Source organism: Cetorhinus maximus, chromosome 32 (assembly GCF_964194155.1).
Source record: "Cetorhinus maximus chromosome 32, sCetMax3.hap1.1, whole genome shotgun sequence".
Classification (NCBI taxonomy): domain Eukaryota; kingdom Metazoa; phylum Chordata; class Chondrichthyes; order Lamniformes; family Cetorhinidae; genus Cetorhinus; species Cetorhinus maximus.
The window spans coordinates 1,854,261-1,871,232 of NC_135910.1; positions in this window are offsets into that span (position 1 = coordinate 1,854,261).

Genomic DNA, 16,972 nt, shown 5'->3' on the forward strand with positions numbered 1-16,972 from the left:
CACATAAGACACACAAAACCATGGATTTTAAGGGTGGGATAAAACAGTTCAATAGCCCCAATTCCAGAGGACAGGATTCGATGGGTTGATTTTGATCGATGTCTTCCAAATTCCTTTCAGTTCCTTGTTGATGACACGAGGTGGTCTTCCCAGCACTTTCAGTCTTTAGTCCATTGGTTGAGCAGTTGCTTTTGAATGTCTATAAAAGTGATTTTCCTCTTTTCTTCTTGACAGGGGTTTTCAAAGCGAGAGCAGGTTACAGAGATATGAGGAGAAAAATCCAGCTAGCTGTTATTGTCGACTTACTGGATTCTTACGCACACAGCTATTCTGCTGCATTGCTCTCACACAAACCCTAGTCACCTGTTCAGGAGCCCATTACAACATTGTTGCCAGGCAGTTCCCCATTAGACCGGACTCCTGTCCGGCACCATCTAGTCTTCCATGGCACATTCTGTTCCAGGACAGCAACATTGTATATATCCCTCACACTGTTCTAATAGACATGTCTTTCAAACTGCAGCCATTGTAAATTTAATCCATAGTCCAACAGAACTAAAAACATGTGTTCTTTTCATGTCTCCACCCTTAAAAGAGATGAAACGCCATTTCTAAAATGTGTTTCATCACAAGGTATGTGACACACAGACAACAAAACACGAGACTTACTTCCATTCATCCTTCCTCCCCCTTATACAACCTTATACAATCGTCAGCATTTCTTACCCCCTTAAACTTATTTCAGTATTTTACACCCAGGACAATGCAACCGTGGTCACATTATCTTTGCTGGCAATATGTGCAATCTTTACATTGAATAGACTCCATCTAAACAGTCTCGCATTTCAGTTTTAAACTTTTCAATGAACGCCAGCGGATTATGGTCAGTGTAGATCAGTGTTTCCTTGTTATCGTGTCGGACATAAACTTCAAAGTGTTGAAGAGACAACAACAATGCTAGAGTTTCTTTTGCTATTGTAGAGTACTTCCTCTGATATTGATTTAGCCTCTTGGAAAAGTACCCCACCAGCTTCTCTATCCCTAATTGATTATCTTGCAATAGGACTGCACCTACCCCCAAGTCACTAGCATCAATTGCCATTTTAAAAGGTTTGGTGAAGTCAGCAGTGGCCAACACTGGTTTATTTGTTAAGATTGCCTTCAGCTTTTCAAAGGCTGCTTGGCATTCTGCTGACCAAACCACTTTTGCCTGTTTTCTTAACAAAATGGTGAGAGGTACAGTTATTGCGCTGAAGTTAGGCACAGATTTCCGATAAAATCCACACATTCCCAAAAACCTCATGATTTCTCATTTAGTTTTAGGAATGGGGAATTCTATTGGAGCTTTAACTTCTGATGTTCTTGGCAACATTTGCCCTTGTCCTACCATGTGACCTAGATAAGTTACCCTTGCTTTTGCAAATTTGCTTTTGGCCAGATTTATGACTAAGCCAGCCAACTGCAATTGCTGAAACAGATCCTCTAATTGCTTTACATGTTCTTCTCCTGTGTTACTATATATTACAGCATCATCTAAATAAACCACACAGTTATGTACTTCAGCACTGACTTGATTCATACGTCTCTGGAATGTAGCTGGGGCGTTTTTAAACTCAAATGGCATGACTCGACATTGAAACAATCCATTTGGTGTAACAAGGGTGGATATTTCTTTAGCCCTTGATGTTAATGGCACTTGCCAGCACCCCTTCAATAGATCAATTTTGGAAAGAAATGAGTCACTGCCAATCCTATCAATGCAATCTTCAAATTGAGGAATTGGGTATGAATCTGTTCTCATTACTGAATTCACTTTCCTGTAGTCTATACAAAATCGAGTTGATCCATCCATCTTAGGAGCCAGCACTACCAGTGAACTCAAGCTGTATTGGCTAGGCTCAATCAATTTATTTTCCAGCATATATTGGATCTCTGTTCCTACCTGAGCTTGTTTCTCTGGGCTCAGCTGATAAGGATGTCATTTTATCAGCACTGAGTCCCCTACATTCACATCATGTCTAGCTAACATAGTACATCCAGGTGTGTCCATACAAATTCCCTTATACTTCCTAAGTAACCTTATTAGATCTTCCTGTGGTCCTTCCTCTAAATATGAGAGCACAGTGTCTAACTGTCCCAGTAATGTTGTATTGGCTGGTCGAATTGTAGGAGGTTCGCTCTGTGCACTTTCTACTTCTCCCTCTACCTTACTCTTACTGTCTCTGTCATCCCCCATTACTCCTACCACCTGGCATACTTGCTCTTTCCCATCACCTTCTCTGCGATGATATTGCTTCAACATGTTTATGTGACATAAACGTTTCTTTTTCCTACGCTCAGGAGTATCTATCAGATAAGTCATTTTACTAACACTTCTAACTACCTTGTGGGAGCCACTGAATTTCTCTTTCAGGGTTTCACACTGCAAAGGCAATAATACCAATACCTCATTTCCCACTTGGAACGTTCTGGTTGTAGCATGTTTCTCTGCCCATTCTTTCATTTTGGCTTGGGAAATATTTTAATACTCTCGTTCTACTTTACATGTTCCTGTGAGTCTTCCTAGAAACATGGACACAAAATCCAGCATGGGGGATTTCTCATCCTGCTTTAGGAACTTTTCCTTAATCACTTTTAATGGGCCTCTCATTTCATGACCATAGATCAATTCAAATGGACTAAATCCACGTAGATTCATTTAGAGAATCTCTGGGAGCAAATAGTACGAAATCCCAGAACCACTGATCCAGACAACAAATCACACTCCAATTGTACTTTGTGCAATGAAACCGGGTTATACTCTCCACTTATCCCCTTTACCAATATTTTAGCTTTCATTGAACCCTCTGGAGGTAAAACTAGGTCCTTCTCCAGAAAAAGAGTTTGAGTAGCTCCCGTGTCCCTTAATATAGTTACGGGTTTAGCTGCATCATTTGATGAGAAAGGGGTTATCTTTCCTTTGGACCAAAACCCTTTATATCTCTCATCTACTTTATTTACTTCAGCTGCATTCACAGCAGTGTTTAACCCCCAGACCCTTATTGTAGTTAAAACTACAATTTGATCCGTGACATTTTCTTTTTGAGTTCCCTTTTCGGACTCTCTCTTACAAACTCCAGTAAGTCCCATGGGCTTCCCTTGAAACTTTCAGCATTCTGAACGAATATGTCCCACTTTATTACAATAGAAACACTTAGGCCTTCGAGTTTCACCTCCACCCTCAGTACCTTCCTTCCTGATCTGGAGAGTAGATCTCAAGGTATTCCCAGTTATCCATTCTTTACCCTGGCTACTTGCCCTCCTTTCACTCCCACCTTCCTATCCTTTTCAAATTTATGGGGACGATGGAAAAAAGATTTAATTTTAAGGATCACTTCATAATTGTCAGCCATTACAGAGGGCGGTAGTGAGAAGTGACTGAGAAGCATCCTAGGAGAAGTCAGCGCAGTCACTGCAACTCAGAAGGGGATCGAGGAGAAGGACCCTTGCACTCAACAGGAGGAAGAGCTTCCAACAGAGGGCGATACTGAGGAGCGACTGAGAAGCATTCTGGGAGAAGTCTGGCAGGGGAGAGACCATGATCATAGTTCTGCTAGGGCAAGGTCGTGAAGCCAATGCTATAACCAATCGAACCCCATACCATGGGGTATCAAACACCGTCCGAGTCACGGTGAAGGACAGTGAAGGAGGAGCACCTATGGATCGGGCCTTCTTCGCCAGGAGGATCTTGTTGAAGGTGTGCAGTTTTGAAGCTGCGGAGATCTACACCCTGCAGGACTTCCCCAGCGCTGGATGTTTCGATGTGTCGTTCAAGCGAGTGTCAGACTGCGTCCAGCTCCTGAAGGTGTTCGAGGAGAAGAGAGACCAGCCGGAGATGAAGATCCTGACGGCAGAGCCGCTCTTTGCTCTGCCGTTGCAACGGGACCGTGTGGTGACGGTGCATCTGTACAACCCCTTCGTCCCTGTCGCCGACGTGTTCATCTTCCTCACCAGGTACTTCGATAAGGTTGGGAGCTGCACCGAGGTTAGAGACGATTTGGGGATCTGGACAGGCAAACGCCAGTTTAAGGTCACGTTCAAGACCGACGGTAAGGGAGCCATCTTCCACCCTCCTTCCAGATTCGCTATCGGGGGAAGCCGTGGCTACCTTGTCTACGCTGGGCAACCCAAACATTGTCGCTCATGCGGCAAGGCTGGTCATGTGGCTGCCAACTGCAGCGCCTCCCTCTGCAAGAACTGCAAACAGGAAGGGCACCAGACAAAGGACTGCAAACAGACTAAGTGCTGCAACTTGTGTGGCGAGGCAGGTCACCTCTACAGGACCTGCCCCAAACGCTGCCTCACTTACGCACAGGCAGCCAAAGCCAACGAGGGGGAAGCAGAAGAAATGCTTCGTGTCACTACTACCAAGGACACTTGCAACACTCCAACCACCAAGGCCCCCAGGGAGAACAACGGGACAAAGGAGGACACAGAGAGAGACAAGGTGGAGGAAAAGATTGAGGCAACAGATAGCCAATCAACAGCACTACCCCCTGAACCTCCCACTCCTCAGGACAGCGAATCAATGGAGGAGGAGGCAGCAGTGGAAAAGCAGCAGGGGGAGTGACAGACGGTGAAGAGAGCCAAAAGGAAGAAGGAGCTAAGAAGGAACCAAGCCACTTCCCAGACAAGTGGCAAGAGGCGTCTCCCATCCGACACGGATGACAAGGGCAGCAGCTCTTCGGACGAAGAAGTGACAGGGCGGCACCGACAGAAAAAGCGGCAAAGCTCTAGGGAGTTGGAGGATGGGACACCCGAGCTCCAGAACATTGGAGACAATGAGGAGACCAGCGCACCCCAACTTTGCCCACAACCCAAAGAGGCCAGCGCACCCCAGCCCCAGGAATCTGGGAGCAGTGAAGCGCTCAGCGCACCCCAGCTCCGGGAAGCCGGGAGCAGCAACGCCCCAGAGGGGGAGAGGATTGGAGAAGCTTCTCCAACAAAGGACATTTCAAATCCCGCTCTCTGCACGAACTCCCAGATGCCACCCGAGCAGAACATTGCCAATGAGGACTTCCTCAGCCCATCCAAAGTGAAGGAATTTGAGCTCACTATGGGTATGAAGGAGCAGACTATAGGTCTGGGACTTTCAGAGACAACAGGTTTGGTAGGAGAATAAATGCTTTAAAATGGGTTTAAAGATTGTATCCATAAATGTGCGTAGCATTAAATCTATTACGCGATGTGTTGCGACCTTGGACTACCTTACCAAGGTCAAAGCTGACCTGTTGTTTCTGCAGGAGTGTGCGATACCGCACCTCAGCTCCTACAGGCAATGGTCACGATGGTGGGTCCCATGGGCCATCGATCTGGTCGGGCGGAAATGACTCTCGTTCCTCCGGCATGGGTATTCCGCTGCGGGGAGGCAACTTCACCGTCTCCCAGGTTAAGGAGGTGGTGGGCGGGTGCCTCCTCGTAGCAGACGTAATGTACAAGAACGCTCCACTCCGGTAATTAACGTGTATGGCCCGTCACAAGGGGCTGAGCGGCTGGAGGTTTTTCAGCAGCTCCCACTGCTGCTGGCGACCTCCAGGCCGGTCATTCTGGGCGGTGACTTCAACTGCATCATCGATGCGGCTGGACGATCCAGCAGGGCCAACAGCAGATTGGACGCTACGTCCAGATCCCTGATGGAAACAGTTAAGGATGCCAAGCTGCACGACGTCTTCAGCAACCCTGCAGATGGAGCGCAGCGTAGATACACCTGGTCGCGGCCAGACGGGTCCATCTGTTCCAGGATAGACTTCCAGTTTGTGTCCCGTGCATTCACAGTCAGATCCACCAACGTCAAGCCGGTGTTTTTCTCTGACCACTGCCTCCTACTGGCTGACTGCCACTTAGAGAAGGACCAGAGGGTGGGCAGGGGGGCATGGAAGCTAAACGTGCAACTGCTGACCCCAGAGAACATTGAGGAGCTCAAGAAGGATTACAAAGGTTGGAGAACCGTGAAACCCCTCTTTGAGTCCCTGACACACTGGTGGGAAGCGATCAAGGGAAACATCAAGAGGTTTATCATCCTCAAAGGCACCCAGAAAGCTAGAAGGGAACAGAGGGAAATGTCTCGACTCCAGAAAAACATGCAGAATCTGCTCCGGCTGCAGTCGATGGGGGTCGATGTCAAGGAGGAACTCCAAGAGGTGAAGAGCCAGCAAGCCTCGCACTTTGCCTCGGAGGCCTCCAAGATCATCTTCCGTTCCAGAGTCCTCTCCGTGGAGCAGGATGAGACGTGCTCACGTTTCTTCTTCCAAAAGGTACACAGAGAGAGCTCTGTGATCAGCAGCCTGAAGGAAGAAGATGGCTCAGTAAAGTCATCGCAGTCCGACATTTTGAGGATCAGCAAATCCTTTTATGCCGGATTGTATGACGTGAAGCCGACGGACAGCACGGCCTCCCAGTCCTTCCTGTCCTCTATCACGGAGGTCTTAGACGACAGTACACGGAAGAGCCTGGACAAACCGCTAACTCCTGATGAACTGACTAAGGCCCTTAAGTCCTTCGAGAAGAGTAAAACTCCCGGAAGCGACGGCTTGCCGGCGGAGTTGTATTCGGCTCTGTGGGACTGGATCGGCCCAGACCTGCTAGGGGTGTACGAGAGTATGCTCCTGGCCGGTAGTATGTCAGAATCCATGAGGAAAGGCATCATCACCCTCATCTACAAGCACAAGGGGGAAAGGGAGGAAATTAGAAATTGGCGACCCATTTCACTGTTGAATGTGGACTATAAGATTCTGTCCAAGGTCATCGCCAATCGGGTCAAATCCGCTCTGGAATTGGTGATCCACACTGACCAGACCTGCACTGTGCCGGGCAGGAAGATCTCTGACAGCCTCGCGCTGCTCAGGGATACGATTGCCTATATACAGAACAGGGGTGTGGACACCTGCCTCATCAGCCTGCATCAGGAGAAGGCCTTTGACAGAATATCGTACACCTACATGGTGGATGTGCTCTCCAAAATGAGGTCTGGGGAGGGAATTCGAAATTGGATCCAACTGCTCTACACTAACATCAGTAGCGCAGTCTCAATCAATGGGTGGGAAACAGATAGCTTCCTATTAAATCTGGAGTCAGGCAGGGCTGTCCTCTCTCCCCTGTCCTTTTTGTGTGTTGCATAGAACCCTTTGCTGAGTCCATCAGGAAGGATCCGGGCATAAGAGGAGTGACGATCCCAGGCAGTGGAGGCACTCAGGTCAAAGCCTCCCTGTACATGGACGATGTTGCCGTCTTCTGCTCGGATCCGCTGTCGGTGCGCAGACTGATCCACATCTGCGACCAGTTCGAACTGGCCTCAGGAGCCAAGGTAAATCGTGGGAAGAGCGAGGTCATGTTCTTTGGGAACTGGGCTGACCGATCCTTTGTCCCCTTCACTGTCAGGGCTGACGGCCTGAAGGTGCTGGGGATATGGTTCGGAGGGACCAGGGCATGCGTTAGAAATTGGAAGGAGCGGGTGTCTATGGTGAAAAGGAAACTGGGCATGTGGGAGCGACGCTCCCTCTCCATTGCGGGTAAGAACCTGGTCATCAGGTGTGAGGCACTCTCACTGTGGCTGTACGTGGTGCAGGTCTGGCCCATTCCAGACTCCTGCATGGTGGCGATCACCCGAGCCATCTTCCGCTTTATCTGGAGGTCAAAAATGGATCGTGTCCGCAGGGGCGTGATGTACAAGCCTCTAGATAAGGGGGGAGAAAATGTACCCAACATCGCCCTCATCCTGATGGCCACGTTTGTGTGTGGCTGCATCAAGCTGTGCGTAGACCCTCGGTACGCAAACACCAAGTGTCACTACGTGCTGAGGTTCTACCTGTCCCCGGTGTTGCGAAGGATGGGTCTGGCCACGCTGCCGCGGAACGCTCCAAGTAGTTGGACCGTGCCGTACCACCTGTCCCTCGTGGAAAAATTTATGCAGAGAAACACCTTTGACCACAAGTCCATCAGGCAGTGGTCAGCACGTAACGTCTTAGAGGCCCTGAGGGAAAAGGAGAGGGTGGATCCTGTGGGATGGTTCCCCGAGCAGACTGTCAAAGTCATTTGGCAGAATGCCTCATCGCCAGAATTTTCCAACAAGCACCAAGACGTAGCTTGGCTGGTGGTGAGAAAGGCCCTCCCTGCCAGATCCTTCCTACATGCCAGGAGTCTCACCCCCTCTGCACGTTGCCCTCGAGGTGGCTGTGGTGGGGAAGAAACCATTGTTCACCTCCTTGTGGATTGTGCCTTTGCAAAGAAGGTCTGGAGAGAGATGTAGTGGTTTCTGTCGAGGTTCATCCCGAGCAGTTCTGTGACACAGGACTCTGTGCTCTACAGGCTGTTCCCAGGGACACACACCGAGACAAACATCAACTGCAGCTGGAGGATCATCAACTCGGTGAAAGACGCTCTTTGGTCTGCCCGAAACTTGTTGGTCTTCCAGCGCAAAGAGTTGTCCCCGACCGAGTGTTGCAGACTGGCACATTCCAAAGTCCAGGACTACGTGCTGAGGGACGCAATAAAGCTTGGGGCAGCCGCCGCAAAGGCGCAATGGGGAAAGGTCGCTGTCTAAGACCTTTCAGCCATAGTGCACCGAGGGGCTGGGAATTGTTTAAACCCCCTCGGGCTGTACAGCTCAAAATAAATGTCTGCAAATGATTGTATTATTGTTTGTACTGATGCACCCGGTGATACATGTTGTAAAAGTTGAACCTGATTGTACCTTTGTAATGGTGTTTTTGAAATGGTTTGGAACGTGGTTGAAGATATTTTATGAATAAAGTATATTTTTGCAAAAAAAAAAAAAAATTCTGGGAGAAGTCATCATCATCACCCTCATCTACAAGCACAAGGGGGAAAGGGAGGAAATTAGAAATTGGCGACCCATTTCACTGTTGAATGTGGACTATAAGATTCCGTCCAAGGTCATCGCCAATCGGGTCAAGTCTGCTTTGGAATTGGTGATCCACCCTGACCAGACCTGCGCTGTGCCGGGCAGGAAGATCTCTGACAGCCTCGCGCTGCTCAGGGATACGATTGCCTATGTGCAGGACAGGGGTGTGGATACCTGCCTCATCAGCCTGCATCAGGAGAAGGCCTTTGACAGAATATCGCACACCTACATGGTGGATGTGCTCTCCAAAATGGGGTTTGGGGAGGGAATTCGCAATTGGATCCAACTGCTCTACACTAACATCAGTAGCGCAGTCTCAATCAATGGGTGGGAATCAGAAAGCTTTCCTATTAAATCTGGAGTCAGGCAGGGCTGCCCTCTCTCCCGTTTCCTTTTTGTGTGTTGCATAGAACCCTTTGCTGAGTCCATCAGGAAGGATCCGGGCATAAGAGGAGTGACGATCCCAGGCAGTGGAGGCACTCAGGTCAAAGCCTCCCTGTACATGGACGATGTCGCCGTCTTCTGCTCGGATCCACTGTCGGTGCGCAGACTGATCCACATCTGCGACCAGTTCGAACTGGCCTCAGGAGCCAAGGTAAATCGTGGGAAGAGCGAGGTCATGTTCTTTGGGAACTGGGCTGACCGATCCTTTGTCCCTTTCACTGTCAGGGCTGACGGCCTGAAGGTGCTGGGGATATGGTTCGGAGGGACCGGGGCATGTGTTAGAAACTGGAAAGAGCGAGTGTCTATGGTGAAAAGAAAACTGGGCATGTGGGAGCGACGCTCCCTCTCCATTGCGGGTAAGAACCTAGTCATCAGGTGTGAGGCACTCTCGCTGTTGCTGTACGTGGTGCAGGTCTGGCCCATTCCAGACTCCTGCGTGGTGGCGATCACCCGAGCCATCTTCCGCTTTATCTGGAGGTCAAAAATGGATCGTGTCCGCAGGGACGTGATGTACAAGCCTCTAGATAAGGGGGGAGAAAATGTACCCAACATCGCCCTCATCCTGATGGCCACGTTTGTGTGTGGCTGCATCAAGCTGTGCGTAGACCCTCGGTACGCAAACACCAAGTGTCACTACGTGCTGAGGTTCTACCTGTCCCCGGTGTTGCGAAGGATGGGTCTGGCCACGCTGCCGCGGAACGCTCCAAGTAGTTGGACCGTGCCGTACCACCTGTCCCTCGTGGAAAAATTTATGCAGAGAAACATCTTTGACCACAAGTCCATCAGGCAGTGGTCGGCACGTAATGTCTTAGAGGTCCTGCGGGAAAAGGAGAGGGTGGATCCTGTGGGATGGTTCCCCGAGCAGACTGTCAAAGTCATTTGGCAGAATGCCTCATCGCCAGAACTTTCTAACAAGCACCGAGACGTAGCTTGGTTGGTGGTGAGAAAGGCAGTCCCCATCAGATCCTTCAACTCCCCATCAGATCCTTCCAACACGCCAGGAGTCTCACCCCCTCTGCACGTTGCCCTCAAGGTGGCTGTGGTGGGGACGAGACTGTTGTTCACCTCCTTGTGGATTGTGCCTTTGCAAAGAAGGTCTGGAGAGAGATGTAGTGGTTTCTGTCGAGGTTCATCCCGAGCAGTTCTGTGACACAGGACTCTGTGCTCTACGGGCTGTTCCCAGGGACACACACCGAGACAAACATCAACTGCAGCTGGAGGATCATCAACTCGGTGAAAGACGCTCTTTGGTCTGCCCGAAACTTGTTGGTCTTCCAGCGCAGAGAGTTGTCCCCGACCGAGTGTTGCAGACTGGCACATTCCAAAGTCCAGGACTACGTGCTGAGGGACACACTAAAGCTTGGGGCAGCCCCCGCAAAGGCGCAATGGGGAAGGGTCGCTGTCTAAGACCTTTCTGCCACAGTGCACCGAGGGGCTGGGAATTGTTCAGAGCCCCTCGGGCTGTATAGCTCACAATGAATGTCTGCATTGAATACTAATTGTATTATAATTGTATTGAAGCACCTCAGAGCGTAACATGATGTATGTTGATAACTTCAATCCCATTGTCTGATTGTCTGTAATGAGCATATTGACACGATTGTAATATTCATTGATCGTATTGATGCACCTTGTGATATATGTTGTAAAAGTTGAATCTGATTGTACTTATGTGATGGTGATTTTGAAATGGTTTGGAATGTTCTTCCAGATATTTTATGAATAAAGTATATTTTTCAAAAAAAAAACAAGCATTCTGGGAGAAGTCAGTGCAGTCATCACAACTCAGAAGGGGATCGGGGAGGACCCACTGTCAAAGAACAGAATAGCCCCAAACACTACATTACTGTAGTGTTTCCAACCCTCCCTCCTCCTCAAACCAAAATAAAAGAGAGAGAGAGGGAGAGGCAGTACCTTCAGGAATGCACCTGACCTGCGAGGGACACTCTTCTGAAAGTGGATTTTAAAAGCAGCTGATTGGTGAGTAAATCCTGGTGAGTCTTTTTTTTCAATCTTTTAAAGTAAATCATTGCTTAATACTGAGCTAGGAGCTAAAAAAAAGTATAGAGTAGTACTGTACAAGTATAATTAGTCAAGACAAAGGTTCCTAGCTAACATAAATAAGGCCCCGAGCTAGCGTATTTTTTAAGGGAGTAACTAGCTTAATCGAGAGGGACGTCATGGCAGGAGAACTCAGACCCGTGATATGCTCCTCCTGCAGGACGTGGGAAATGAGGGACGCTGCAGAAGGTGTGTCTAAATGCAGCTTCTAGCTAACTGGATTTCGGAGCTGGAGCTGTGCGTGGACTCATTGTGGAGAATCCGCGATGCTGAGCAAGTCATGGATAGCACGTTTAGCGAGGTGGTCACACTGCAGGTGAAGATTACACAGGCAGAAAGGGAATGGGTGACTATCAGTAACAGTAAAAGACTCAGGAAGGTAGTGCAGGAGTCCCCTGTGGTCATCCCCCTCTCTAACAGATATACCATTTTGGATACTGTTGAGGGGGATGGCCATCAGGGGAAAGCAGCAACAGCCAAGTTCACGACACCGTGGGTGGCTCTGCTGCTCAGAGGGGTGGGAGGAAAACAAGTGGCAGGGCTATAGTGATAGGGGATTCAATAGTTAGGGGCACAGACAGATGCTTCTGTGGCCGCAAACGTGAATCAAGGATGGTATGTTGCCTCCCTGGTGCCAGGGTCCAGGCTGTCACGGAGCGGCTGCAGGACATTCTGGGGAGGGAAGGTAAGCAGCCAGTGGTCGTGGTACACATTGGTACCAATGACATAGGTAAACTAAGGGATGAGGACCTGCAAGCTCAGTACAGGAAGTTAGGAGATAAATTAAAATGCAGGACCTCAAATGTAATCATCTCAGGATTACTCCCAGTTCCACATGCTAGCGAGAGCAGGAGTAAGAGGATAGACCAAATGAACATGTGGCTGGAGAGATGGTGTAGCCGGGAGAGATTCAGATTCTTGAGGCACTGGGACCAGTTCTGGGGAAGGTGGGACCTGTACAAACCGGACGAGCTGCACCCAGACACAGCTGGGACCAGTGTCCTTGGGGGGGCTTTTGCTAGTTCTGTTGGGGAGTATTTAAACTAGTATGGCAGGGGGATGGGATCCCAGGAGTAGGGTCAGATAGGTCAGATTCAGATCAGAAAAATGGAGGTAGAACATTAGCTAGAGACGTTGTGATAGACATGGAGTTACAGGAGAAGCAAAGTTTACAAAGTATCCAGCAAGGGAAAATCACGGGGTTAAACTGTTTATACTTCAATGCAAGGAGTATTACAAACAAGGTAGATGAGTTAAGGGCACAGGTAGACACATGGCAGCAGGATGTCATTGATATAACGGAGACCTGGCTAAAGGAGGGACAAAATTGGCAGCTTAATATCCCTGGTTATAAAGTCTTCAGATAGAGGAGGAGATAAAAAAGGAGGGGGGGTAGCACTAATGGTTGAAGAATCAATTCCAGTTGTGAGAAGGGATGATATACTAAATGGATCAACAAACGAGGCTTTATGGATTGAGCTTAGAAATAGAAAAGGGGCAGTCACACTACTGGGAGTATACTACAGACCCCCAAATAGTGAAAGGGAGAAAGAAGAACAAGTATGTAGGCAAATTTCTGCTTGTAAGAGCAAGAGGGCAATAATAGTAGGAGACTTCAACTATCCTAATATCAACTGGGATTCAAACAATATAAGGGGTACTGAGGGAGAAAAATTCATGCAGTGTGTGCAGGAAGATTTTTTCAACCAATTTGTGACAAACCAATGAGAGGAGATGCAATTCTAGACCTAGTCTTGGGGAACGAAGAAGGGCAAGTGGGTGAAGTGACAGTTGGCGACCATATCGGGGACAGTGATCACAGTTCAGTTAGATTTAGCATTACCATGGAAAGGACAGAGATAAAAAAACTCTTGAACTGGGAGAAGGCAAATTTTGCAGAAATGAGAAGGGACTTGGCTGAGGTGGACTGGACAGCACTGCTGGAGGATAAAACAGTGGAAAACCAGTGGGAAGCACTAAAAAGCGAGATCCTAATTGTACAAAGTAGACATGTCCCCTACAAAAATAAGAGTGGTACTGCCAAATCTAGACCCCCTCCCTGGTTGTCCAGAGGAATACAGGGGAAGATCAAACAGAAAAAGAAAGCGTATGATAGGCACAAAGAACTAAGCACTGCAGGTAGCCTAGACGAATATAGGAAGTGCAGGGACAAAGTAAAAAAGGAAATAAGGAAATCAAAGAGAGGGCATGAAAAAAGATGAGCAAGTAAAGTTAAAGATAACCCAAAGATGTTTTACCAATACATTAATGCTAAAAGGTTAGTTAAGGAAAAAGTGGGACTTATCAGAGATGAAGATGGAAACTTGTGTGTAGATGCAGAGGCTATGGGAAGGGTTTTGAATGAATATTTTGTCTCTGTGCTTACAAAGGAAAGGGAGGATGTAGATATAGTAGTCCAGGAGGAACACTGTGAAATATTGGACGGGATCGTCATAAAGAGAGAGGAAGTACTCGAAGGATTGAAATCCTTGAAAGTTGATAAGTCACCAGGATTGTTTCCGAGGCTGCTGAAGGAAGTCAGGGAGGAGATAGCAGATGCTCTGAGGATGATTTTCCAATCTTCACTAGATACAGGGGAGGTACCGGAGGACTGGAGAAATGCAAACATAGTTCCATTGTTTAAAAAGGGATCAAAGGAAATGCCAAACAATTATAGGCCAGTTAGTCTTACATCGGTGGTGAACAAATTTGTTGAGTCAATCCTGAGAGATAGGATTAACTGTCATGTGGAAAGGCTTGGACTAGTCAGGGATGGTCAGCGTCAATTTGTTAAAGGAAGGTCTTGCCTCACAAATTTGACTGAATTCTTTGAGGAAGTGACAAGAAGGGTTGATGAAGGTAGTGCAGTGGATGTTGTGTACATGGATTTTAGCAAGGCATTTGACAAGGTCCCACATGGCAGATTGGTCAGGAAAGTAAAAGCCCATGGGATTCAGGGTAATGTGGAAAACTGGATAAAAGGTTGGCTTTGTAACAGGAAACAAAGGGTAATGGTCGATGGATGCCCTTGCAAATGGAAAGTTGTCTCAAATGGTGTTCCACAGGGCTCGGTGTTGGGACCCTTGCGGTTTGTGTTATATATTAACGATTTGGACGTGAACGTGGGGGGCACGATTGGGAAATTTGCAAATGGCACAAAGATTGGCCGAGTACTGGATAGTGTAGAGGATAGCCATAATCTCCAAAATGATATAGATGGGTTGGTGGAGTGGGCTGTAAAGTGGCAGATGGATTTTAACATAGAGAAGTGTGAGGTCATACATTTAGGGAGGTCAAACAGTTACAGGGATTACACAATAAATGGGAATATACTAAGAGAGGTAGATGAAGTGAGAGATCTTGGCGTAAAAGTACACAGGTCCCTGAAGGCAGCAGTTCAAGTAGACAAGGTTGTAAAAAGGCATATGGAATGCTCTCCTTCATTGGCAGAGGTATAGAATATAAAAGTAAGGATATAATGTTGAAATTGTATAAAACACTGGTGAGGCCACAACTGGAGTATTGTGTGCAGTTCTGGTCACCATATTACAGGAAGAATGTAATAGCTCTGGAGAGAGTGCAGAGGAGGTTTACAAGAATGTTGCCAGGGTTAGAAAAGTGTGGCTATGAGGAGAGATTGGATAGGTTGGGGTTATTTTCCTTAGAACAAAGAAGGCTGAGAGGTGACTTGATTGAGGTGTACAAAATTATGAGGGGAATAGATAGAGTGGACAGGATAAAACTGTTTCCCTTGGTGGAGAATTCTAGAACCAGGGGACATAGATTCAAGATAAGTGGCAGAAGGTGTAGGGGGGACATGAGGAAGAACTTTTTTACGCAGAGGGTAGTGGGTGTCTAGAATTCGCTGCCCAAGTTGGTGGTAGAGGCAGAAACTCTAAGCTCTTTTAAAAAGTACCTGGATCTGCACCTAAAGTGCTGTAAGCTGCAGGGCTATGGGCCGGGTGCAGGAAGGTGGGATTAGAAAGGGCACCTGGGCGTCCTCGGGCTGGCATGGACAAGATAGGCTGAATGGCTTCCTTCTGTGCTGTAACTTTTCTATGGTTCTATGGTCCTATTACTGCTGCCTGTCTAGCAGTTGCAACCCTTTGGTCTTCAACATGGGTTCTTATTACAGAAGGTAGGGAGTTTTTAAATTCTTCCAAAAGAATGGTCTCTCTGAGAACTTAATAGGTAGTTTCAACTCCTAATGCTCGTATCCACCTGTCAAAACTACTTTGCTTAATCCTTTCAAATTCAATGTAAGTTTGCTCAGGCTGTTTCCTTAAATTTTGAAACTTTTGTCTGTGTGCTTCAGGGACCAACTCATATGGACTCAAAATGGCCTTTTTAACCACATCATAATCCCCAGGGGCCTCGTCTGACAGTGAAGCATAAAGTTCCTGTGCTGTACCTGTCAATTTGTTCTGCATGGGCAATGTCCAATTTTCCTTTGGCCAATTCATCTGTTTAGCTATCTTCTCAAATGAAATAAAGAATGCTTCAACATCCTTTTCCTCAAACCTTGGAAGAGCTTGTACAAATTTACACATCTCCCCACTGGGTTCTGATCTGGAAATAAGCCCTGCCTCACCTCCTCACCTACTGGTGTCTCTTTATTAACTGCCAGCATTCTAAGCTGGAATTCTCTCTCTCTTTCTCTTTCCTGCCTGTCTAACCTTGCCATTTCTAACTCCCTTTGAAATGCTTCTGTCCTTTCTTATTCTACTGCCTCTAGTTCCATTTTTTATTTGCAACTGAATTTGAACCCATTCCAATGAACTGCCCAGAGAACTTGGTCTTTCGGGTATTCTTTCCAATTTCAAATGCTGTGCCATCCCTTCAATTATCTCTGCCTTCCTAACTTTGGCAGGCAATCCTACTATTAATTTACTTGCCAATTCGATTAACCTGGCTTTTGGGATCCCGTGTAAAATCATCAGGGACATCTCTTCCACTTGCAGGAAAGCTTTAGCAATTTCCAGTGCCATCTTATTCTTGACAGTCCAAAACCTGGTGTTTCTTTTAGCTTTTATTACTTACTAAATCTACACCCAAATCATCATTCTCCTTTGTTTCAAAATATCCGGGACCCGAGCCCCCAAACTTTGTCACGACTCACTGGGGATAGTGCACGGCAACAGCAAGCGCCACTGCTCCCCGAGCCACAATGTGGAATTAACTCACCTAATTATTTAGTTTGGGTTGACAGAATATGAGCACCAGGTTTGTAAACTTAATAAGTAAATAACTGTTTATTGAACAAATTGTCTTTACTTGTGGCAAAAGAAATATGAACTGCTAATTTCTAACTATATAACCTAAACCCTACTAAATCCCTATACACACACATACAAGACACATAAGACACACAAAAACATGGATTTTAAGGGTGGGATAAAACAGTTTAATAGAACCAATTTTGGATAATAGGATTCGATGGGTCAATTTTGATCAATGTCTTCCAAATTTCTTTCAGTTCCTTGTTGCTGACACGAAGTGGTCTTCCTGGTACTTTCAGTCTTTAGTTCACTGGTTGAGTACTTTCCCTATGCAATGTCTCTAACGGTG